General features: G+C 37.3%; 1 protein-coding gene, 1 long non-coding RNA gene and 1 pseudogene across 3 annotated transcripts in view; 2 read left to right on the forward strand and 1 right to left on the reverse strand.

Moving 5' to 3' along the window:
* Window positions 1-26,261, reverse strand: part of Nell1 (neural EGFL like 1) — a 761,263-nt gene that overhangs the window by 298,582 nt on the left and 436,420 nt on the right. The gene's annotated exons all lie outside the window — the stretch shown is intronic.
* On the forward strand, window positions 765-12,068 carry LOC150053068 (uncharacterized). The gene is made up of 3 exons (XR_016538150.1): window positions 765-923; window positions 11,599-11,709; window positions 11,900-12,068. It is a non-coding gene; the product is annotated as an uncharacterized LOC150053068 (long non-coding RNA).
* Window positions 6,012-7,018, forward strand: LOC150053069 (methylthioribulose-1-phosphate dehydratase-like; annotated as a pseudogene).

Here is a 26,261-nt window from a genome sequence, read left to right on the forward strand (position 1 = left end):
TAGATATTTGCCAAATCTCCTCCACTGAAAATCAGTACTGATTCCATAGCACTATGTACAAAAAAAATGTATCAATTACAGAATTTTTCAAGTTTCCTAAGACCTGCAAATCTTCATTTTGGGGTTAAATAACATGAGTTACTTATCAGGTAACACTGTTCTTGTCCACATAAATATAACTTAAAGTTCCTTATATTCCAGAATAAACAGCTATGTCTCATTCACTATATCACACTCAATAGTATCCCACCATACTTCTGGGAATCTTAGACAAAAATCTTTGGGAAGGACTAACCAAGTTTTTTGTTTTGTTTCATTTTGTTTTGTTTTTGTCAGTAGTGGGGATTGAAGTCTGGGCTTGGGCATTGTCCTAAAGCTCTTCAGCTCAGGGTTACCACCTAATGCCTTGAGCCACAGCATCACTTCTGGATTTCTGGTGATTAATTGGAGATAACAGTCTCATGGACTTTAGTGCCCAGGCTGGCTTTGATCCTTGATCTTCAAATCTCAGCCTCCTGAATAGCTAGGATTACAGGCGTGAGCCACCTTGCATGATTAGGAGTGTCAAAGTTTTGTACTGACTATGATCTTAACTAGAAAATTTCTTTGAGGCTGGAGGCTCAGCTTCAGGTACTGAGATTGTTGCCAAGACCAACACCCTGAATCTTTGTGTAGGCAACAAATATGCTTTGTGAAGAAACAATGTGCAATCTGGGGAGACACCTCTTCACAAACCTAAAGGCCCCTATCTTCTCTCTCCCAAGTGTAGCTACTTTAGTTAAAACTGCTTCTAGCTCTCCAAGAATCAATACCAGCTCCTCTGACAAAGGCAGTCTCATTCAAAATGTGCTGTCAACTTTGTGCCAGTGGTAGAAGCCTCAGGTCTCCAGGTTCAGAGCCTACCTTTAATTCAAGCCCTGAAGGTAATAGGAAGGATGGATACAACAGTTGGGTTGCAGGGACAAAAGTAAGAAGGAAGTGGGCAAGTAACTTGTTCTTGTCTTCTCTAATTCCTAACAGCAGAAAGAAACAAATGACAGTAATAACTCATTCAAATGTATTCTGCATGATATATATAGTTTAACAAATGTGGTGAAGTGTATATAACTTGTAATGTTATTTATATGTGCATGAAGGAAATATCTATAAAAGTCTGTGGTAAACCATTAGCAATAATGTACACTAGAAATCTGGAAAAAGAATAAATGGGTGGCATATATAACAAAAACAATCCTTAGCAGAAATAACAACGCAGAAGGAATTTTAATACCAAACTGTAGACTCTATTACAGAGCTATAATTATCAAAACAGTTTGGTACTGGCACAAGAACAGGCCTGAAGACCAATGGAATAGAATTGAGGACCCAAATATTAACCCACATACCTAGGCAACCTAATCTTTGACAAGGGAGCCAAAAAAATACAATGGAAGAAAGACAGCCTCTTTAACAAGTGGTGCTGGCAGAACTGGTTAAGCATGTGCAGAAAACTAAAGTTGGATACTTCTTTGCACCCTGGATCAAAGACCTCAGGGTAAAAGCAGATACACTGAAAACTTTACAAGAAGGAATAGGAGATACACTAGGCCTCTTTGGCACAGGTCGACACTTTCTCAATAAGGACCAAGAAACACAACAAAACAGAAAAAAGCTGGATAAGTGAGACTGCATTAAACTGCAAAGCTTCTGTATGGCAAAGGACATAGCTAAGCAAATTAACTAGAAAGCCTACAGAGTGCGAGAAGTTCTTCACTAAACATATAACAAAGGACTCATAACTAAAATATATCAAAAGCTTAAAAAATTGACTCATTCCAAAACTAATCTCCAAAGAAACAACCATCCCATTAAAAAATGGGCCAAAGACTTAAAGAGAGTCTTCTCTTAAGAAGAAATAAGAATGGTCTACAGACACATGAAGAAATGCTCTGCTCCACATCTCTGGCCATAAAAGAAATACAAATCAAAACAACTCTAAGATTCTACCTCACTCCATTTAGAATGGCCATAATCAAGAAATCTAATAACAACAGATGCTGGAGGGGATGTTGACAGGAGGGATCACAACAACACTGTTGGTGGGAGTGCAAACTCATTCAACCACTATGGAAAGCAGCATGGCAGTTCCTCTAAAGACTAAACATAAAACTCTCCCATGACCCAGCAATTCCACTACTTGGCATTTACTCAATTGTCCAAAAACAAGGACATACTAAATCCACTAGCACAGGGATGTTCATTGCAGCAATATTTACCATAGCAAAGACATGGAACCAACCCAGATGTCCTTCAGTTGTTGAGTGGATCAACAAGATGTGGTGTTTATACACAATGCAATTCTATGCTGCTGTCAGAAAGAACAGCACTGCCCCATTTGTAAGGAAACAGAAAGACTTAGAAAAAATCATATTAAGTGAAGTAAGCCAGACTCAAAGGAACATAGGCTCAATGGTTTCCCTCATTTGTTATAATTAGTAGAAACCTTGGGTTCTCCTAGCAGAGATTTACAATGCAACAAAACCTAGATACATAAGGCCACATAGGATGACGCTAAATGAAAGGACCTCTAGGATATAGAAACAAAAGCCATATAATGAGTAATTGTTGTCCTTAATGTACTATGTTATCCCTCATCTCTTTTGCTGTCCCTTAGTTATCTCATATTGTTACAGTATTTCACCTTGTTATCTGATATATTTTATAGTTGGTTATTTGAAACTGGATAGGGAAGGGGGGAAAACAAGATGAGTGCTAAGGGTGGGGGGGAGAGAAATCGGGACCAAGACATGAGAAAGGGTATCAATGTTTGTGAAGTAATACACCTTCTATCTGGTGAATATAATGTAACCCTTCTATCAATTACAATTACAATGAAAATATATGAAAAACAGAATAGAAAATTTAGATAATCAAACTACTGAAATTAAAATAATAATAAAAATAAAGAATAAATGGTTGGGCTGGGAGTGTGACTTACTGGTAGAATGCTTGCCTACTAGGCTTGAAGCCCTGGGTTTGATTCCTCTGTACCACATAAAGAGAAAAAGCTGAAAGTGGTGCTGTGAGTCAAGTGGTAGAGTGCTAGCCTTGAGGAAAAGAAGCCCAGAGACAAGAAGTGGTGTTATGGTAGAGTAATAGGCTTGAGGCGAAGATCTCAGAGACAGTTCCCATGCCTTGAGTTCAATCCTCAGGACTGGCACAATACAATAAAATGAAATAGAATAAGTGGTTGAGATCTTATTAGTCATTGTAATTACTTTCTCTTTTTTAATGCTTTGAATATTTACAACCAACACGCATATTTTATTGATAAATATCAGACTGATAGAATTTTTGGGATGGGGGTGTGAGGTTGTGAAGAAATGAATTGAATGAAGACATTAATGAATTGCATATATAGCTAAGATCCTATGGAATGAGGAGCCCTGGAGGATGACAGATCTGAATGGAAATCCCGGCACTGCAATCAGCAAACAACCAAACATACTCTCTGTGCTTCTTTTCTCTGTGTGTAAACTATAGACAAGTTTACCGTGACTAAAGGCTAGACAGTTTCCTCAAATCCAAATGGATTCTGCTGCAGAAACAGTTATAGAATGAACATTCTGAGATTGAACTTTGTAAACCACATGGCATTGTGAATGGCACAAAAGTACTCTGACATGCAGATTCATCACCACTACCACTGCCCTGCCACAAGAACCAAAACCATCACAACTGCCCTGCTGCAATTACCATCATCCTCATGATCATCACTACCACTACCTCTCCATCATCACCACCACTAGCATCTCAAAGCCTGGTGCTACTTCCTTTCGTCAGGAAGCTTGCCCCAGTGGTTCCTAGAAGATTTTACAGGGAGTGTTACATTATTTGCTTCTAGGTTCCCTGGGCTCCTAGACTTCTAAGGAAGTGAAAAGATCTGGATTCAACTTTGCTATTCCCTCTGTGACCCGAATAAGCATTCCTATCATCTCCTGAGCCTAAAACTGCCTGTTGAGAGCCATCACCCAGGTTAACAGAGAGCAAGGAAAAGGATTCTCACAGTATCCCAGGCAAGTCATACAGATTCTGTAAACATCAGTTTTGCTCCACCGGGATAATTTAGAAATGCATCATTAAACTACAAAATTAAATGAATAGCTAACTGAACTCTGTTCCAAAGCTTTGGGATTTCTTTTAAAACAGCCCAATAGGAATATCTAAAGTTAGAACAAAATTCAAAAAAGTAAAGCTATTGTTTGACTTTGGTTCCACGTAATGGTCACATAAGCATCCCCATGGTGACCCTCTTTTCTGAGGCCTTTTATCTCTCTCTGTAAAGAGACTGGCTTGTGATATTTCTTTAGTTCCACAATTACCTTGAGAAACTCTACTGAAAAATATCTAAAAATGAAACGTAGCAGAAAAATGCTAGGTTAGTGTTTTCCTTATCACACAAGCTTATCTCGTCCTCTAGGGATTCTCAGGCTGAGTGTACTCTTTTCCTTTCTGGAAAAAAATAAATAGGTGCTGGTACAGAAAACGAAAGGGAAATGGAGAAGAACATTGAGAAAGGGAAAAAAAAATCTAACTTCATCTTTCTTTACCAGAGTAGGACTTCTCATCCAGGTGTTCTGGAACTCAGTTGATAAGAAATTCCACAGAAAAAAAAGATTCAATCCAAGAGAAAGAGATCCTTAAAAACAGTCTGTTCCTTCTGATGCATTGCTGCACTTTCCAGTACATTCCTCCATTCCTATGGCAATTTCTGCCATGTCTAATTATACGTGATTGAACCATCACTCAAAACACTATGTTCTCCAGGAAGCTCACAGCATAATATTATTTAGAAAACAGAGTCTTTGAAGATATAAACTAAAGTAAGCTCCACTGCTAGTGATTTTCTTGTGATTGTTCTTATTGTTGTTGTTGCTATTGTTGTCATTGTTGTTTTCCATTTTGCAGGGCTGAAGATAGAACACAGGATCTTATATGCACTACTTGAGCAATAGCCAAGGTCAATATAAGGGAACTAATGACATGTGTCCTGATATGATGCAGAAGACTGTGTAATGACAGAGGCAGGCTGGGAGTGTGGCCACCTAGTGGTAGAGTGACTGCCTAACATGCATGAAGCCCTGGGTTTGATTCCTCAGTACCTCATTCACAGAAAAAGCCAAAAATAGTACTGTGGCTAAAGTGGTAGAGTGATATCCTGAGTCATTCTTCTAGCCCTTTTTTGTTTATTTTCCAGATTGTCTCACACATTTTTACCTGGGCCATATTCATACCTTGATCCTCCAACCTCTACCTCCCATGTATCTAGGATTACAGATGTGAACCTTGTGCCCGACTCTTCATTCTCTTTAAACAAATGAAAGGAAATGAACAAGTGGGAACACATAGAAAATGTGCTACTACTATTACCACAGTTTACAAATTATCCCTTCATTCCTATTGAATAGTCTATTCAATTATAATGTGCTGAACAGTGTCTAAAAAATTCCACTACCTCCTGTGCTGAGGAAGTTGAGTATTCAAAGAACTTAATTTGATAAGTTTTCACATTTCTCCATGTATTGATGATTGCTAACTGCTACACATTTTTTTTTCCTTTTTCAACTAGCTAGTCTCAAACTATATAAACCAGAAAAGTAGGAGAGATTCACCTACGGAATCACAAAAAGAAAAGTATGAAGTCTTACATTGGATCCTTACTGCTATGGATAAAAGATAGCCCCTAGAGCATAACAAAGTGCAATGTTTTCTCAGCCTCATAATTGGGAGAACTTTCTCTTGGTTGACTATCAGTTGTTGCCATTTTTCTTTGTTACTGACAAAGCCTAACTACAGAGCTAACTAGGGATGCAACTAGAGCATGTATGCTATGTTTCTTCAGTAAGGAAAGAAGGAAGAGGAAGGAGATAAATATATCAGGGTAATCTTACAACTCTCTTTTCCTTTGATTACCTATTTCCCTTCCAGACAAAACATGTGAATTAAGAAGTATATTAGAGATGTGGGGTGGTGGGCTGTGCACCCTGCAGGTCCTGACCAAGTCTGAAGGCCTTGCTCCCGACAGGGACTGCTGCCCTTGGCGATGCGGCGAGCAGGACAAGGAACATCCAACATACCTGATCCCAGAACTTTGCAGTTTTACAATTTGGGCTGGATCACTAGGACTGGAGGAGGAATTGCTTGAAGCATGGTAATGAAATCCACATTGCTCCTTCAGGAGTGCAAAAAGGAACGAATTCAGCCAGAAGACATGTTTGTGCTCGATATAAATGAACAGGACCTAAGTGGACCTCCAGCATCAAGAAGCTAAAAAAAAAAGCCAGTGTAGCCCTCTTTTCGTGAATGCTTACACAAGAGGTAAGCAGAAATGTGTTTGACATCAAGAGAATAGAGAAGGCTCCTTAAATTATTATTTTAGTAAACATTTTTAATAGATACTAAGGACAGACATTTTCAGTGTTTTTACCCATTCGCATCTGAACATCCATTATCATTGTACTTGGGTTCCCCCCCTCTCCCACCCCCTCTGACTTGTGTTTGTGTAGTATGTCTTTCAAAAACATAACATGGCTTCTCTGATCACATGACTCTATTCTTCCTCCTTCAGGAGCAGGCACAGTGATTCATACTGACTCCAAAGTTGCTGTCGTGGCCACTCTTCTTTTCCCAGGACAGGAATTTAAAATTACACATCAGGAGATGATTAAAGGAATACAGAAATGTATCTCAGGAGGGTATTGTAGATATGATGATATGTTAGTGGTACCCATTATTGAGAATATTCCTGAAGAAAAAGACCTTAAATAACGGATGGCCCAAGCAATAAATGAGTTCCCAGACTCTTGTGCAGTACTTGTCAGGCATGATGGAGTATATGTGTGGGGAGAAACATGGGAGAAGGCTAAAACCATGTGTGAGTGTTATGACTATTTGTTTGATATCGCAGGACTCAATCCCACACAGTTACCAGTTGGAGAGAATGGAATTGTGTAAGCCAAGTGGAAGTTTACCTACAGAGTTAAATGACAATCTATTACTTAAGTGATACTTGTCTATTTTTTAAATGATTTGAAATGTCCAGGATGCCATGAATTTGTCACTGAATACTACAAATAGTCACAATTTCTTCTGACATTGAGCATTTGCTTTATTCTTGTAATTTTAAGCAACAAGGCAATGGAATAAATGATTTTTACTCAGTGTAAAAAAAAAGAACTATATTAGGCACAGAGAATATCATGGCAAAGACAATGACCGGCCTTCACACATACTACAGTCTAAAGATGGAAAAATAAAAAAGAATTAAAAAAATTCCATTCCAATTCCAATGTCAGATGGCAAAAGCTAGGCAGAGAGGTGAGCAGGGTACCAGAGGAATGCAGAGTAGGGGGAAGACTTTCCCTGAAGAGCGACATTTATTGAAAAGACCCAATGGAAGCCAAGCAAAATGAGGGAGACAAATTTTAAAGATACATGCTAAGTCATTACATCAAAATAAAAGACTTAGAAGCAATGCCTATTTGAATACATGGGTTGTAAATGTAGGTACTCTGAAACAGAGTAAAGACTCCCATTTATGCAGCCAAGTTTACTGTCCTAAAATATTAACCTCTGTGACAGAAATCTGATGTACCTGTCTCTCCAGTAGAGGTTGAACTCCTAGTGTTTACAGGTGTTAATAAATATCATTTTCTTCTCTGTGTGTATGGTAGATTTGCCAAAAATGGTCACAACAGTATCTCTCCTCCCACGTGCTATTTTTCCAGTGTAACCTTGCCCTTATCAAAAGGGCAAATCTAGTTATGCTCCCTCTGAATCTGAACTGGTTTTGGAAAGGTGTAACCAACAAAATACAGCAGAATGCATATTCCTTCCAAAACTGGAGAGAACAATTCCAATAGCTCCTAGAATGTGCATTTTGGGGTGCTTTGTTTTAAGACATCATATCTTAGCACCCAGATGCCATGTCAAAAAAACCTCAAAGACATAGGGACAGGCTCATGAATATGTTTCAGTTAATATTTAGAGCTAAACCCAGCCTTTTAGTTACCATTCTTTCTTTCTGAAGGAAACTTTCAGATGATTCCATTGTCCAGCTGTTAGAGCCCCCTTAGTCTTGACATTTCAGCTGAGGTCCAGACATTAAGGAGACATGCCATTCCTGTTGGACCCTGTCTGGACTATGGGGCCACAGAACTTATGCGCACCATAAAATGTTAGCTGTTTTAAACCACTACATTAGAGGTAGCTGTTGAATAGTAATAATTAGGACAGCACCCCAGGTTCTGAGCCTGGGGCATGGTGTGATACAGGAACTCAGTGAGCTTTTATGGAACTGGGTTGAATAAAAATCAAACTGAACAATCAAAGCCCTTGGAAAGATTCTATTCCTCCTAAACCATCTCCTATCTTCAAAGTGAGGCAGATTAAAGACAACTATCTCAGTCACCTTGCACTACCTTTACCCAGCAGTCTTCAAGTATCACCTAACTTACACAGACTCTAAAATAAACTAAAAAAAGAGGGCAATTTTGTAGCAATCAGTATGAATTTTCACCAACATCAATTCAGTGATTGCTGTGTGAGCCTCAATGCATATGTTGACAGCACTGCTGAACCTTGTCACTAAATTCCATATCCATTTCCTTAGGCTGATACTGTCTAGCAATCTTTTAATGTAAGTGATAGCAGAGATCATACCGAAAGAGCCAATTTGTTTTTCCTAAGACACATTTCAGAAACTCAAAAGCATAGGAAGCAAGATTTGACTTCCTTAAAAGTAGGAAGGTGACTACAAGTTTGAGTTCTGGATATACACAATGTTGGATTAAATTCTCAGCTCAGCTACTTATTGGCTCAATTAAAATTCCTGAAGAAGAAAAAGAAAGACAGAAAGAAGGAAAGATAGATAGAAAGAAAGAGAGAGAGGGGGGGGAGAGGGAGGGAGGGAGGGAGAGGGAGAGGGAAAGGGAGAGGGAGAGGAAGGGAGGGAGGGAGGGAGGGAAAGACAGAGATTTAAATGGGATTAAGTAAAATTATGAGCATTTAACTATTTAAGTATTTGCCATTTCCTTCCCTGTGTCCTTGAGCTGTCCTAAGGACACGTTAACAAAAGTGTTTGTTATAATGGAGCACTCATTCTAATAGGAGAAACAAATGATGAATATGCAAGGTAATGTCTATTTTAATGTAGGACTGCTTAATGTAAAGACACATGAACCACAGGAATGTACTAGAGTATTAAAATGGTATGGAGTTAGAAAGAAGCCCGGGACTCTCCTAGCAGAGATTTACAATAGAGCAAAATCTAGATACATAAGGCCATACAGGATGATGCTAAATGAAAGGACCTCCAGGATATAGAAACAAAAGCCTTATAATGAGTGATTGTTATCCTTAATGTACTATATTATCACTCATCTCATTTGCTGTCCCTTAGTTATCTCATATTGTTACAATATTTCACCTTGTTATCTGACCAAGACATGAGAAAGGGTATCAGTGTTTGTGAAGTAATGCACCTTCTATCTCATGAATATAATGTAACCCTTCTAATAATTACAATAAAAAAAAGAAAAAAGAAAAAGAAAGAAGCCCGGGAAAATGTTCTATGATGGCCCACAATGCGGATCTGAATGAAAGGAAATGGGAACCCAGACATTCTGTCTGGCTAAGACAGTGAGTGATGCAATCAAGTCAGACCTCTGAAACTATCTAGACTGAATTCCAAGTGTGGTGGGAAGCCATTGGTGGACTTCCCATCACCCACCATATAAACTGCTTATACCAATAATTATAAGGCCTAGGGCTTGAGTTGCCAATTTACTATAAAATCCAGGAAAGGCAAGAGATCAGAACATGCTTTTCACCAGCAAAAGTAAGTGCAGCAAATCAGATCAGAGAGTTCATGACTGACACAAAACCGGTGGAGTGGACACTTCTTGTCACATGTAAAAATGTGGAAATGGGAAAATGATATGAAGCCTATAGAAATGTTAGACAACCTGGTTTCACTCAGAGCACCTAAATCCATTCTTTATGTGACTCTATTCTTCCTGCCAATCCTAAGTAGGAGGTAGTGTATGGCATGTAAGAAAACATTGTTTGCTTGTGCCTGAGTCACTGAATAAATGAGGAGCTAGCTGAACAATAACCAGGCATTTATCTTTGACCTAAGATTTAGAGATACTCTATTCGGTATGGCAGCCACTAGCCACATAAGATTTTAGAGCACTTCCAATATGGCTAGAATGGCTTGAAATGTGCTTTCATTGTAACATACTCATGTTATGTTTTAAAGATAGTTACAAAAATGTAAAAATTTCTCATTAATAATTTTTAATATTCGTGCATATTGAAATTATATCTTCAATAGATTGCACTCAATAAAAAGGATTTTAATTTTATTTCACCCACTTTTATTTTTCTTAATGAGACTACTAAATATTTCAAGTATGTATTCATTATTTTCTCTTAAAGAGCAGGGGAAAAAAAGAAGCATGTATAAAAACATTTTTGCATTCTTAACCAGGAATTGTAAATGGGATCATTTTGAGAGTCAGATCTGAGATGTCTGATAGGGGTTGCCTAAAATACAGTATTATAAAGAACTGAACATCCAGCCCTAAGATTAAGGAGAAATCTGGTGTTATTAATTTTTTATGTCTTCCATAGACAGCAGAGCAGAACGTGGTCCACATGCTAATCACTAGGTATGAACAGGAGCTGCTTCTTGATGAAAAGAATTTCTTCCTAGTGTTGCTGAATATTAACATGGAGCTCTGTAATCAGCTTGATCTCCAGTAGTTGATGTGTGATACATGAAAATAGTCAACAGTAGAATGTATCTCATTCTTTTCTCTCACTTTCAAAGTTGATGGTTCTCAGGCCATAAACATGTAGAGGAGTTATTAGAGCACCGATGGTTGTTCCCTGCCCTTAAAATGTTTCTTATTCAGTTGGTTTAATATAGAATCTAAGGATTTGAGTTTCCAAATGATACTGATATCTCTACTCTAGAAATATACCTTGAAAATCTCTAGTTTAGACTAGCTCCCTGATCTTATTAGCAACATCTCAAATCATCAGTAAGAAGGCAGGGAGGGAGAGACAAAGGGAGGGAGAGAGGGAGGGAGGGAGGGAGGGAGGGAGGGAGGAAGGAAGGAAGGAAGGAGAGAGAAAAAGAGAAAGAGAAAGAGGAGAAAGAGAAAGACAAAAGAAGTGAAGGAGGTGGGGAGGGAACCTAAAACAAATGTCCAACGCTTAACAAGACCAGACCCAGTGTGTCAAGATCTCTATGGTGAAGCCTAGATTTAGTCTTTGGGTGCGTGCGTGCGTGCGTGTGTGTGGCCAGTTCTGGGCACTGTCCTTGGGCTTTCTCAAGGCTAGAGCTCTACCACTTGAGCCACAGCACCACTTCCTGCTTTTTCTATGTGTGTGGCGCTGAGGAATCGAACCAGGCAGGGTCTTAGTACATACTAAGCCAGCACTCTACCACTAAGCCAAACTCCTGACTCGATTTAGTCATTTTTTTAAGCCTTCTCAATACTGAAGGTTGGTATCTATGACATAGTCCTTCTGTTTCCTCCTTAATTCTAGATGATTCAAAGGATGAATTTAAAAATAAATTATGAAGCCCATTCTAATCTTTATTGATTTATTGTGGACAACTGCAACTTGGAAGTGAGATAGAAGGCTAACAGTTATGAGGTAGGTATCAGGGAGAGTACAGGGAGTTTAGAGACCACTGAGCAGGTACAATGCAAGAGAAGCATTCCCTAGAAATGATAAAATTCAGTAGCTGAAATTACGATAATTCATGAATCTGACCTTTAAAGATGTTTTAATAGTGATTAAAAGTCAATCTTTGCTAAATCCTTCTTGTTTGTTGTATCACTAGAGACCCTTCCTGTATGATGGATACAGACACTGAAACCATCACCTGGTCCAACAGGAATGAAATTCAATGGAACAACAAACTACCTCAGTGTAGCTCCTGCAAGAGGAAATCCAGTACAGTTAACACCTCATCCTATAAAGTTGGCAAAGCTAAGAATTTTAAGTATAAACATCATGGAGCACTTTTTTTTCATAAAAATGCTAGAAAATGAAAATTTTCTGATTTTGACTTCTCCATTTTCTGTGCCACGGTGAAATCAGAAGAGAGTCTCCTAAACATTTCCTTTATTCCTATCATTCAGAAAAGACAAATTCAAACACCTCAAGTCACCTTTTTATTTGTGGAATTCTCTATATAACTTTGTAGGAACACAACACAAAACAAATCATATACTACAAGTTTGAGAATTTACTTACCAGAAGCAATATAAAATACAGCTCTAGAGGCCCTTCAACACTACCTACAGCTTTTCATGAAAGACACATATATCTAAATAGGCTAAGATCTGACAGCATTTGACTGAGGACACAGCTCTTCATAACATCATGCTTTAAATGCTTGTACATGTTTGTAATCATTGACGGAAATATCATTTTTATGAAATAAATGATATTTGGGGAATATTATTTTCTGGAATCTAATGAAAAGTTCATGCTGGAAAGAACCCTAAAATTCACATGGCCTAGGTCCCAGAGCCAGAGGCCCCAGAACAGGTAACTGGAAACTAAAAGTAAAGGCCAGTTTCTCTAATCTGCACAGCTGTTCGCTGTCCTCTTGCCTACAGTTTATGATGGTTCACTTTTGTTTCTAGATCTTCTTAGTTAAATGAACATCTTAATATTAACAATTTTAATAATGGGCAAAAGTCCCAAGATAATAAAGCCTTTGTTGCATATGGGTTTATGTGTGTACTCTTAGACTATAAGAACAAGTAAAAGTGAGAAAGAAAAAACCTAGCTATCTCAAAGGTTTTGCACATCCAAGATGGAAAGAAACTGCCAGCACATAAACTTGCTATGGGAGCCAAATACATTTGCAGAGTTGTGGAGAAAGGGCTGGGGTACATTTATTCTTAATGGAGATGACAGCCATCTGTTTCAGCCCTCAAATGTCAGCTGACATTTCAACCAGAATCACCAGAAGTGTCCTAGCCCCAGGCACTGTAACAACAGAGAAATGTTTTTCTTTTTTTTCCACCTAAAAATGATTCTGACTGGAAAAAGAACAGAAGCAAAGACCAGAACCAATTATGCTTAGTTCTCTGTGGTTTTGCCTTTCTCCTTGGTTTTTTTTTCCCCCTAAAGGATGGTATTAGCCTTGCTTTAAATCCCAGGACACAGATAATTTCAAAAGGATAGAGAAAGAACTAACACTTTCTGATTTATTCTAGCAAATATTCTATGGGTATCTATTTGTCTCAACTTCACAGCCACCGTTGGAGGCCTGGGCATCCCTATTAGACAGAGAGGGAGAGACAGAGAGAGACACACACACAGATATAGAAAGAGAGAGACAGAGACAGAGACAGAGACAGAGACAGAGAGACAGGGAGTTTCAGTGATTAGGTAAGGTACCCCGGTTGTCTATTGACAACCCAGGTTGTTTTTGAACTACATGGTCTTTTTGATTTTCCATAGTCTTTGGCACTCCATGTGCTCTCTCAGGCCTTCAAGTATTTCATCTGAAAATTACACAGATCAGAGTAACCTTTCTTGAATATTTTGCACATCTCTGAAATAAGGTAACTCTAGAAAGACAGACACATAAGTGTAATATTACACACAGACAACTTGAAGAAAGGAGACCAGCATCGAACCAGAGGAAAAGAAAGAACCAGCATTCTTGACAAAGATACTATGTTACCCCAAAAGAAATAGGAAAAAGGTTTCAAAATAATGTATTTGTTGCTTATCAGGCCAGTCAATCTACCCTTTAAGGTAGTCCAGACTATCACACATGAATTAATCATCTTAAGTGTTACTTTGATTTTATGCCTCTTGATGGGAGATAACTTATCTTCTATCCTTTTTAAATCAGCTGCTCTGATAGCAAGACATAAAACTCTTTGATCTTCCAAACTTGCAATGTTCAGTTATTTTATCTTTTCCTTCATATCCTGACATTATTTTCCCCTTGAATTCCTTCATGGTTTTGTTTTCCCCTCTATGACTAGCTTCAGGCTCACCTCTTCTGTGTAGCTTCTCCTTGACTTACTCCAACAGGGTTCAGTGAGTACTGCTATCTCATATTATTCTTTTTTCTTTGGTACAAACAGAAAAGAGAATGAGATTATTTTGATTCTGTTTTTACAATGCCAGATATTCTACCTTAGCCTAAACAAGGGTAATTACATGAATTATAATTACTGCTGTCAAGCTGGGAATTTACTCATTCCCATTTCAGTGGTAACAAAACTAACAGCAGTATTCAAATGACTTGGTATAAGCCATGCATTTGGAAATCCAGAATTGAAAACCAAATTAATCTAGACCTATAGTCCAAAATGAAGGATTTCTCCATTCCCAAAACAGATTGACTACAGGTATATAGAAATGAAGATCTCTGCTTACTCAGATCCCTATCATAAGTGGGGCCAAAGTAACCACGAGTTTGTTCAAATTCTTCAAGTTCTAAAATACTAGTATTCTCCTTTGTTAGGAAAGCCTGCCCTATTGGATTCCCGGGTAAGATGAAAAACAAACTTATTTTCTTCCTAAACAGTATTAACATGGACCTAGGATATTGCACATTAAGCTAAATGAATGATCCTTTCTTTGAAACTACTATACTATAACAGCAAATGTAATTGTGCAGTTCTGGTTGCCACAACTCAACAAAGATTTAACAAGACTTGGACAAGTTCCAGAAAGGAGCAATTAAAATACCCAAAGAGGTGGAAAGGGCTGACTTCAAAGAATAAATTAAAATCAATAAAGACCCTGAATTTTTCCAAGAGAAAGACAGAGCATTGCTGGATTCAGAGTCTATAAAAATCATATTGGAATAAAGTGAGCACACATCACTTATTTTCCTATTGGCATCTGAAGTTCCTCACAGAGAAGGGCATATTGTGGTATAAGGGGAAAAATCCAAATACTTCTATCCCAGAGTCTCAGCAAACAGGACTCACCTTTCAACATACTAACTAAAGCCACTGAGAAGCCCTGTGGCTTAAGCTCAGCCCATCAGATTACCCATCTCCTTCAACTCTGAGTCTTCAGAGATATTTAGACAGCAAAGTTAGTTAAGGTTATCTGTCCAACAATTCCTCCTGTGAACATCATTCCTTCTTTCCTACATCCTGGCTATGGACCCAGTCCCTTTCTGTACAACCTTCTCTACTCTGTCAATCAGTTCTATGATCTCCTGACAGCCCCGTAATAAAATATGCTTTGGTTTACAAATTCAGAGTCAGTTTCAGGTACCTCTTTTGTAAGAAACAAAGGGATTCATCAAAGTCCAAATAAGATACCAACATTCTTTTTACTGGAATGACAGTAAATAAGGTACTGGTTTAAAAAAAAACAAAAAACAAGGTATTGATACAGGCCAGGCACTATGCAAAGAGCTTGAAAGTTATCACTACATCTTCATCAACCCCCTGAAGGAGCAAGTAGTGCCTTAGTATCCTTAAGTTGAGTGGTAAGAAATGAGGAAGACTAGAATGAAATGCCAAACCAAACTGGTTTTTTTTTTATAATTCTAAAGTGAAATGAGTAATGTTTGGAATGTTTGTAAATAATCTTCTATAACAGACATCAAGAAAGAAACTTTCCCATATTGTGCTGGGATAATTCAATAAAGCATGAGCCTAATGATGGAGAGATAGACGGATAAATGGATAGATTAAAAGGCAATAGACAATTACTAGGGCTTCAGGAAAGGCAATTCTTGCACAATAGGCAATTACTGCCCCCCCATACTAGCAAGACAGAAGAGAATATCAGAAGTAACCATTTGAAGATACAACACATCTTTTACTGTATATGTGTAGGCAGACTATAATATTGAATATTATATTGGAAACAGTGAAGAAATTTACAGATCGCTTCCTAGTAGGTGGCTTCTTGCTTTCCATCTCAACAACTAGAACTGAAGGCAAGAATCTACATTACTTACAAATCTGGTTTTGTTTCAAACATGACTCACTCATAAAGGAACTGGGGAAATCTCTTTTTGTAAATCATCGTAAATGCTATCACTTCACAGAAAAACTAGTGCTTGGGGGGATGACAGGTTCTTTTTACTCAGATGAAAAAGAGTATTTTGAGGTACATCTTGAAAAAAGTAAGCACCTGTTCTCGACATACATTTGAGATGACACATATTAGCACAGCAAGGAAAATAACTAAAGAGCAGTAGATACAAGAATGAGGGGGAGATGAAGGGTGTTTGTTACAAGTGAAAAAAAAAACTACTTCCTTTCCCAAAAAGGAAAAAAGTGACAGCCAGTAAAGTCAATTAAAGCTTCAAAGCCTATGGGGCAATGTATGGCAAATTTGTGGTTCAGGCTCATATATTGGTGAGTTACAATGAATGTACTCCCTCTCTATGACTACAAACTGGGGGTTAACAGGCAAGAAATCAAAGTATTCCTTCTACTTGGGAGTCTAAAAGAAAAATTTTCTTTTCTTTCAGATTAGCTGTCATTTTCTTTCACCTCCTTTCACTGGCTGTTATTGCTCTTGCACGGAGATATGACTGATTACCTAACCGCATTCTACTCAGAACTCAGTGCCACAAACCCTATTCCAATCACATGAGGAAAATCAAAGGCTAACAACTGGGCAAGCATTGTTCCCAGTAGTGGAATCCACTATTCTTTGACAGGTAACATGGGGAATCAGGATGCTGTCATACCTGAATATGAATGAAATCCTCAACCTGCTGTTCACAGGCTATGCCCTGCTGATAGAATGCCACCCAACTGACCCAGATCGATGCATCCATTTCCTTAATTAATGATCAGTGTGCCAGAGGAGAGGAAGTGGATATTGTCTCAGCATGGGTGAAACTCTTCTACAAACATTGGAGCTCTTTTGGGCATTCAAAAATATATAACAACCTTGATCCTGCATAATATACTCACTTGTAAGCTTTATTTGTTCAGCTGACCCTATGAATTGGTGAAATGTAAAAAATGTGTGGAAATGTACGGAAAAGTAATTTTTCTGCTCAATCAAATATTATGAATACCACATCAAACATTATTTATTTTATACATGCTCTATGTATCACTCTGAGCTGGCTCTTGAAAAGGGTCTAAGCTAGGCTCTGCTTCAGAGAATCTATAATTGAATGGGAACGATAATATCCATAAAAAGTGTATAAAATCCAGACACTGGCACCTTATGCCTCTTTCTACCCAAGAAAGAGGATTGTAGTTGGAACTCAACATAGGAAAATCCAATGAACCAAAAAAAAAAAGCCAAAAGTCAGAAGTAAAGCTGTGGTTCAAGTGGTAGAGCACCAGCCTTAAATGAAAAAAGCTATGTGACAGCAGTCAGGCTCAACATTCAAAAATAATGTGTACAAAAGTCTTTGGTGCTGGAGTAACCAAATAAATTTCCCGAATAATGCACTTTTAATGCTAAATCTTTAACTGATTTCTTAGTCATGAAATAGTGCTTGCAGTCTAAACCCCCTCTACTTCATGGTACTAGAACTGGGACTTCTAAAATCACATCTGTTTTGGCAGCCGCTTCTTTGTCAGCTCTGTCCAGAGGAAGGACACAAGAGCAGGTCTTCATGTCCACAATGAAAGATCATCTTCCTTCCTTCCACCATCACCATCATCATCACCATCATCATCATCATCATCATCATCATCATCATCATCATCATCTTAGCAATGATTCTTCAATCTAATACAAGAAATTATTTTTGTGAAAAGAGTGAAGAAGTCTCCAGTTTGCAGTTTCCCCAGCAACTACAGAAAGATTCTTATCATGCCCAGCACCAGTTCTAGTTGGATGATGTCCCCAACCAACATATGCCATCTGACTTCCTATATTTGAATATCATTCCCACCACTTAGTGACTGTGATAAGATCAGCTTGGAGGTTAGTAACCCTCTTTGTGCATCTGCTTCATCTTGGTCATACCAGCGGAGGAAATGAAACATCCCAAATTATGAAATGAACCAACATATGGTAGTCCTAGAATAATGCATAACTCATAGAAGCACTGCTTTCAGTGCTTCTGAATATTCACTGTTTTCAGAAATCCAAATCCCAGTGGCTCAGATCTATGAAGGTTGCAATGTCAAGCCAGCCCAGGCAAGGAAAAAAAAAAGTTTGGGAGACCCTATCTCAACAAATAAAAGCTGAGCATGATGACAATGTCTGTTATCCCAGCTGTGGCAAGAAATATGACTAGGAGTGTGCTGTCCCAGGTGAAAGATAACATTCCATCTCAAAAACAACCAGGTGCGGGGAACACTGCAGATCTTTTGGGGGGAGGGGGTGCATGGGTGGTGGAGTTATGGGGCTTGAATTCAGCCTGGGCGCTGTCCTTGAGCTCTTCAGCTCAAGGCTATGTGCAAATCTTTTTTGAGTGAGTGTCTAGCTGGTGAGCACAGAGCCCTAAGTGAAATCTCCACCACTACCAAAACAACAGTGACAACAACAACACAAACAAAACATAAACAACAGCAACAAAATTATCTCCTTTGGTATGCTAGTAAGGACACAATATTTACTAAAACTAAGGTGCTGCATTTTCTATTATTTCATGAAGTTTTGAGGTTTTTGTGACTTCTGGCTCAGCTGGAAAAAAAAGTGGGAAAATGTATAAGGACATTCCATTAGAATATAGCATAAAAATTCAAATCTCTTACTGAATACCTAGTTCATAGGTAGTAATGGAGAGATATGATTCCCTACAGCTCACATTGTATTCATAAACTTTTCTGAATGGCAGCTTCCTTGCACAGCTACTTAAAGGTAATACAAGTATTTTTATTTATTTTATTTTTTATCTAAGGTTGTATCCGTTTCTGCTATGTTGCTTAAGGGAGAAAGGAGACAGACAGATGGAAAGACAGACAGACAGATAGACAGACACAGACAGACACCAGCCTAATAATGAAATGTGAATCTTAATAGAAAAACAAATATAAGCACACAGGTGCATCTCTACTTTTAAAAAATGTGATCTTCCTTTCAGTTATTTTTAATAGGGTCTTGTATTTATGCTGGGTCAGCCTGGATGAAAATGATCGCGCTTATACTTCTCATGTAAGTGAGACCACAGGCACACTCATGCGCTTCACTTTGTATTGATTCAGAGGGGATCTCATCTTTTCGGTAGAGCTAGCCTGGAATCACTATAGTCTTGTCTTTAACTTCCCAAGTAGATAGTATGACAGTTGTGACCAATTGTGTCTGGTTGTATTTCTACTTTTACAGAAACTTCTAGACTTCATGCTTACTTTACATTCAAAAATAGTGAAACACATAAAAAGGGCTCAGATTTGAGATGCAGCTAGACCATGCAGTTATGGAAGCTGTGACTGTTTCTTCTTCAGTATAAGGCTCATTCATAAAGTAAATACAAAAAGAAAGATTTCTTTAGAGAGAGGAAAATTTATGATGTAAAGTTAGCAGAACTGTTTCCACAGGAACAGACCTAGCTGGTGATGCCTTACACTGTGGCCAAGGAAGGGACAAAATAACACACAAGAGACAAATATAAGACACTGCAGAACTCAAAGTCAAAAATCTTCTGAGACAAAATTTAGAAACAGTATCTAATCAAACTGCTTGCATTGAATTCTTAATGGCTCCCAGTTACAAATAAACAGAAACAAATAATTCGTTTCTACATTAATTTACCAACTCATTTTTCTTCCACAAAAAGGAAAAAGTTCTACTCTTGATTATAAAATCTTTTCTGATGTTTCAGAAACCAAATCAGAGGTCCAAAGAGAATCTCTAATGCCATCTGTGACAAGAAGTCTGAGTAACAGTGTGCAGAGCGAGGCATAAATTAGCAACCCCTGATCAGAACATTCAACAGTCATATAAGACAATATCTCCCAGTTATCAATGGTTGATTTCACAACAGAAAGGGAATTCTACTATAATCTTGGCATTGGAAATCATGCCAGATTTTGTTTTGTTTTCCTAAGACAGAATATAAATCAGAGATAATGCAGTAAAAGTTAATTCTCTAAGGTCAGAAAAAATGATGCTTGATGTTCCTTAGCTCAGATTTACAAATAATTATCTCCTAAGTTACTTTCCTATGGACTATAGTCATTTGCAGGCTGAATTTGGCCCATGAAACTAAATCTAATCATCTAGACAGCTATTCTTTTGTCTAAGCTTTACTTGGACATAGCAACACACATTGTTTACATGTGTTATGTGTGATTCTTTCATCCAATCCTGGAAAATGCAGCCCACAAAGACTAAATAAAGTATCTAACTGAATCTGAAAAAGGTTGTTGCCAGGCACCAGTGACTCACATCAGTAATCTGAGTTACATAAGAGGATGAGGTCTGAAGATCCTAGTTCTAAGCCAGTCCAGGTAAAAATGTCCATGTGATACCAATTAATCACCAAAATAGGCATGTCTCAAGTGGTAGAGCTAAAAACAAATGAAGGATAGCACCCAGGCTCTGAATTCAAGCACTAGTAATGGCACACACGCATACACACACACACACACACACACACACACACACACACACACTCATACTTATTGACTCATCTGAAATTCTTATGCTAACACTTTTCTCCATTAGAATTGCAAAAGTACATATGATAAGAGCAGTAGTAACTCAGACTATCCAAATTATAGCTCCTGGAAGCAAATAAATAAATGGTTTCTAAATTGAATTGCATCTAGGAATTGTATCAAAGAATTTCCTTGTTCTTGGATTTTGTTTCCAGCCAACTGACCTGCTTTGTTAACAGATAGACATGAGTAAAGTTCAAAACACATGTTCATGTATTTAAGGACTTGCTTGAACTTGCCTATGTCCTAACAAATCTGCAATGCTGCTAATCTCCCAGCCTAAGGAGCAGGAGAGAAACACATTAACAGACTCACATTGTGAACACAGCCTCCTCAATCAACTGGCACATCTTTAAAAATAAATTAATGTTTTTACATGAATGAATATTTATATAATGTTATTGCAGCAGAGCTAACTTGTGTACATGACCAACCTGTACTTTAGAATCCTCAAAATAGATTATTTCTTCTATATCGCCATTCCTTAGAGATAAATTTAAAATATCCTCTATAGCCTCTCTTTATCATAATATATTCAACATCGTTTGATTTCAGGACAAAGTTTTAGCTTAGTATTACTACAAAGAAGATATCAGCTGATCACCTGATAATGAACAACACTTTATTACTGAAAGTCTATGCTAGTTGAAAGCTAAAAATCGATGGACAATAAATGAATTGTTTCATAAATCAGTAGTCCCTATTATGATTGACTCTAGCTAGTATTAAAAAGTTCATCAGTTGCCTGCAATTATTCCTTTCTGAATCTAATTCTTCAGCATTTTGCAAATTTTGCCTTCACATAATATTGTTCCTTCCAATCTCCAAAAAGAGACTCTCTTCCAACTTTTGTCCTACAACAATAAAACTCCATTTTATCACTTACTTTATATTTTCATCCAAGTTGATTTTTTAAAATTTACTTAACTAAATTTACTTAATAGAAAAAGGTTAGAATTTGTAAGAGAAGTGGTGCTCTAGTAATGTGGCTCTCACTTGTATATCATTTTCACTTTTTGGGGAAAGGCAAAGTGTCCTAGATGATTCTGTTTCTAATTTCATCTATTCAAGTAAGTTCAACTTCCTTAAAATTAAAGAATCTAGCCTGTTAAATATTTAATATTTGGTGGCCTCAGGCAAAGGCAGTGTAATAAGCACTGTATCAAAACTAGAAACTTTGATTAGGGAACTAAGAACACACATACATACAAACATACATGCAAAACAGTACATCTTTTATTAGATCATTTACTAATTTCTCATAATTTATATCAAAGAGATCTGCAATCAAAGGCAATTTGCAGTGAAGAGAATTCAGATTGAGAAATATGAGATTAATATTCAAAATATATGAGAATTCTGCTAATGAGTAACAAGAAATGAAAACCCAATTTAAAAATGAGCAAACCATCTCGATAGACATTTCACAAAAGAAAACATATGAATGATGACAGATGTATAAGTAACAGTTCAGCATCACTAATCAAGGAAATGAAAATGGAAAGCACAAACCTCACACCTGTTAGAAGGACTGTTATACAAGAGAAGCAGAATAACAACAGTTGGCAAGGTTGTAGATTAAAGGGAATTCTGAACATGGTTGATAGGAATTTAAATTAGTCCAATCATTATGAGAAATGGCATGAGAGTACTTCAAAAAAACTAAAGACAGAATTGCCATACGACAGCAATTGCACCAATGGATATTGATATAGGAGAATTTATAGCAATATGATAAAGAGATGTCTACAGGTGGTAATTCTGAATAGAATAACCAGAAGATTAGCCCTATAGGGGTAGGATTGAACCAAGAATTAATGTATAGAGAAAATATTATGTTTATATCTATGCATATATTTGTACATGTGTACTTGCGTGATATATTTACACACACACACACACACACACACACACACACACACACACACACACGACCATTCAATTAAACAGGATGAAAATTTTCATTTGTAGCACCTAGATGAACTAGAGGATGCTATACTAAATTAAGAACTAGAGAGCCAGACATACACAAATGACATAAGTATTGAATGATTTTGCATATATAGGGACTCTTAAAAAGCCTAATTTACAAAAAGAATGGAAGAACAGTAAATAATAAAAAGGTGGTGGCCAGGGTAGGAAGATGACAGATAGAGAAAGGAGAGATGGTGGTTAAGACCACAAAATTTCAGTTAGATAGGAATATCCAATTTTAGGTCTCTATTGTACAGAATTGCAATTATACATAACCATAATAATATACAATATAATTATACTAAAAATAACAAACTTTAAAAGTTCTACTCCCAAAGAAATATTAAGTTCATAAGGTGGTAGGTAAGTGTATTAGCCTGATTATATGATTCCTCAGTGTATACAAATATCAAAATCGCTTTACTCCTAAATATAGACAACTATTACTTGTTTATTAAAGATTAAAGAATGGCCACATAACATGTTATTATTCCTTAAACCTGGAGTCCATTAATGTCCTTTATCTTTTATAATAAAATGTATGGCTTAGGTAGTTGGAATAAGAAATCTTTATTTCTCCTAATTCTTCAGGTTGAGAAGCCTAAGATGAAGATTCTAGTAGATAAGTTCTCTAAAGCTTTTCCAAAAAGGATGTACTTTGGTTTCTCTTTCTCTTTCTATAGGACACTAAGTTTATCATGGAGGCTACAACTATGTCCCACACTAAGAGTGAAGCTTCCACATATAAGGTTTGGGGAGAATATAAATATTCAGCCCATAGCAACTATTTTTCCATGGCTTTGAGTGAGAAAAGTAGGATGAAGAAGTTGAATATTCTGGTAAGTTGTATATTCTATAATGGAAAGGGTACTGGTTTTTGAACAGGAAAGGTCTGGATAGGAACCTTCAATCTATTGTTCAGTTTTTACATGGTCTTAGACATATGTCTTCTAGGAAATTGCTTTCTAGTCTTCAAAGCAACAATAGTAGTATCTACTTCATACTGCTGAAATAACAGGATTAAATAAACAGTAGGTAAGAAATTCTAGTACAAGTCCAGTGATCTAAGTTTAACGAGTACCTATAGCTTACCTCCATCTAATTTTTGTATAAGTTAGAAATTTTCCTACAGCACTCATTTATATAGTGGTCAGTGAAGAAACTGAATGAAGAAAAGAACATACATTTGTGTTTTCCACCCTGCCAGTGTTAAAACTGCTACTTAGTTTTTGATGCATCAATTTTCAAAGTGCTGAACACTTACTTCAAAAATCCATGAACAGGGGCTTGGAGTTTGGCCTATCAGTAAAGTGCTTGCCTAGCCTTCACAAAGACCCAGGTTCAATTCCTCACTACCACATACATAGAAAAAACCTGGAAATGGTGCTGTGGTTCAAGTGGTGGAGCACTAGCCTTGAAAAAAGTCCAAGGACAGTGTTCAGGCCCCAAGTTTAAGGCCCACGACTGGCAAAAAGAAGAAAATCCATGAATATTCATTCGTGAACTGAGGGGGATGTGGGTTGATTACATATCTTATCTATGGTAGATAATACTATGATGAACATGGTTGTGTTGGTACCTTTAGTGTGGCCCTGTTTATGAACTTTTGTGTAAATGCCTAGGGATGGAATTTCTAGGTCATAAAGGGCTCTATGTTTCATCTTTTGAGGACTCTCTATACTGCTTTCCAGAGTAGTTGAATAAGTTTACATTCCCACCAATAATGTGGTAAACATACAACACTGTTTCCATAAGAAAGAATGACATTGCCCTATTTGTGAGGAAATAGAAAGACTTTGAAAAGCATGAAAGACACAAAGAAACATAGGCTGCATAGTTTCTCTCATTTGCAATAATTAGAATATCTCTAGGATATTCTTAGCAGAGAATCACAAGAGCTCAATAGCTATGTGTGTATGACTATATGAAATGATGCTTATCAAATTGAACTCCCAGAAATGGAAACAAGAGATTTTTGGTTCTGTTTTGTTTCTAGTGTACTATTTGCAATTATTTTATTTTTCTTTCTCCCGCCCCCATCTTTGTCGTATTTTCTGTTTTCATAGTTCTTGATTCCTTTACCTTTTGTCTTATATATAGGTTTATCTGATTTGAGGAAGAGAAGGGGAAATCACAGAAATAGTGGGCAAAGGATCAGCCAAACAATACTCACTAGACATGGAGTGAGCAGGGTGGGGGGACCAAGGAAAAAATGAGGGAGGGGATAACACAATTTAAAAAGAAATGAACTCACTACCTTACTTATATAACTATAACCCCTCTGTACATCATCTTTACAAAAAAATATTTTAAAGGCATTGAGTGATCATTATACTGAAGAATCCTGGTAGTCACATTTGATCTACTAAATCTAAATCTCTGGGGAGGAGACTTGACAATCAGCATGCAAAACCAATTCTCTGAGAATAATTCTACCACTGGAAACTTGCAGAACTGACTACTGACATGGTATACCCATACTGTGAGCCCCAAAACAGAATATGACAGTAGACAGTGCCTGTGACTTTTTTGGGGGAAAAAAAAGCAATGTCAAGCACATACATTTACCAACTAGTTATTTTTCTCATTACTACATCTCATGCTGATAATCTCCCACTAGAATAAAATTCTAGTTAGGTAATTTGGGCTTGAAAAACTGAGGTTCGATCACTACTGTCACTATTAGCTACCTAAACCAACGTTAGGCCACACATACCAGAGACCCACTGAGGAGATCATTATGCCTGTTAGACTCTCACTCCTGGGAATTCCTCCTTCCTACTGCCAAACCTTGGAGTTTCTTAACACAGACAGCCTCAACAGACGTCAAAGACGTTTCTGTCAGAATCACATTACCAGAAATTCACATTTATTCTACTGTCTAAACAATGCTGGGCTCAATGTAGAGTGGAGAGGGCCCATTCTTTCTCTACACTCACTGCGTGACACAAATATAGGCCAAGTGTACACATGTCTTTGGGTTACTTCCTTTTCTTTTAGAAAAGGTTACTTTGGATTTTTTTATTCTCTCAGGTTAGGGAGGCAATTACAGGGAAATCAAATAATCGGGACCCAAAAAATGTTACAATAACTGTTTGAGTTCTATGGCAATTACTAATTGAGCCAGGCCTACTTGTATGACTCTTGGTCAGAAACTACCATTTAGTAACAGTATCAACTCAAATCCTCAGGAGGCCAGGCTTACTCAAGCAACATTTTATATAACTCCTTATCTTACATTTAAGAAACTCATAGTTAAGAAGAAAATAGTAGAGTGTTCTAATATAGAAGAAGATGTATTTTAGTACCAAGACACAAAACCTGGAATAAATATCACAGATAATTAAAGGCATTTTGCCCTAAGCGTTCAGCTTAGATAAACCTGAAAGACAAGCTGAGTAGGAGATCTTGAATACCATTGCATTATGAAGCAGATATCCTAGAGAAGAGGTATTTTAAAACCAGGTTCAAATTTTAAATGTGTTCAATGAAAAAGCACCACTATTTTAACAAATAAATGATGTTCTATATTGTCTTCTTCAATACAGCAGCTGAGCTTCCAAGAATCATTTAATGATTTTGTGTGTATGTGTGTAAGAGAAGTTAAGCAGAATAGGTCTGAGATCTACCAAGTGACCCAGTTTT

The sequence above is a fragment of the Megascapheus bottae genome, chromosome 16 (assembly GCF_031878675.1).
Source record: "Megascapheus bottae isolate mThoBot1 chromosome 16, mThoBot2.hap1, whole genome shotgun sequence".
Taxonomy (NCBI): domain Eukaryota; kingdom Metazoa; phylum Chordata; class Mammalia; order Rodentia; family Geomyidae; genus Megascapheus; species Megascapheus bottae.